The following is a 619-nucleotide window of genomic DNA, read 5'->3' as shown; positions in this document are numbered from 1 at the left end:
TTGACGACGTGTAACCCTTAATGATAAAGGCGTGATTGACGACCTGTAACCCTTAATCATAAAGGCATGATTGACGACGTGTAACCCTTAATGATAAAGGCGTGATTGACGACGTGTAACCCTTAATGATAAAGACGTGATTGACGACGTGTAACCCTTAATGATAAAGGCGTGATTGACGACGTGTAACCCTTAATGATAAAGGCGTGATTGACGACGTGTAACCCTTAATCATAAAGGCGTGATTGACGGCGTGTAACCCTTAACGATAAAGGCGTGATTGACGACGTGTAACCCTTAATCATAAAGGCATGATTGACGTATGTAACCTTAATCATAAAGGCGTGATTGGCTGACAATGTAACCCTTAATGATGAAGACGTGATTGACGACGTCATAACCCTTAATGAAAATAAAAGGCAGCGGTGAAGCGACGTGCGTAACCCTTAACGATAAGGGCAGCGTTGACGACGTATTCGCCAACCGCCAATGATAAAGACGTGATTGACGACGTATAACCCTTAATAATGTAAAGGCGTGATTGACGACGTACTTAACCATAATAATAAAGACGTGATTGACGACGTGTAACCCTTAATAAAGGCGTGATTGACGACGT

The sequence above is a fragment of the Homarus americanus genome, unplaced genomic scaffold, assembly GCF_018991925.1.
Source record: "Homarus americanus isolate GMGI-L3 unplaced genomic scaffold, GMGI_Hamer_2.0 scaffold367, whole genome shotgun sequence".
NCBI classification, from domain to species: Eukaryota; Metazoa; Arthropoda; class Malacostraca; order Decapoda; family Nephropidae; genus Homarus; species Homarus americanus.
This window is presented reverse-complemented; position numbering follows the sequence as displayed.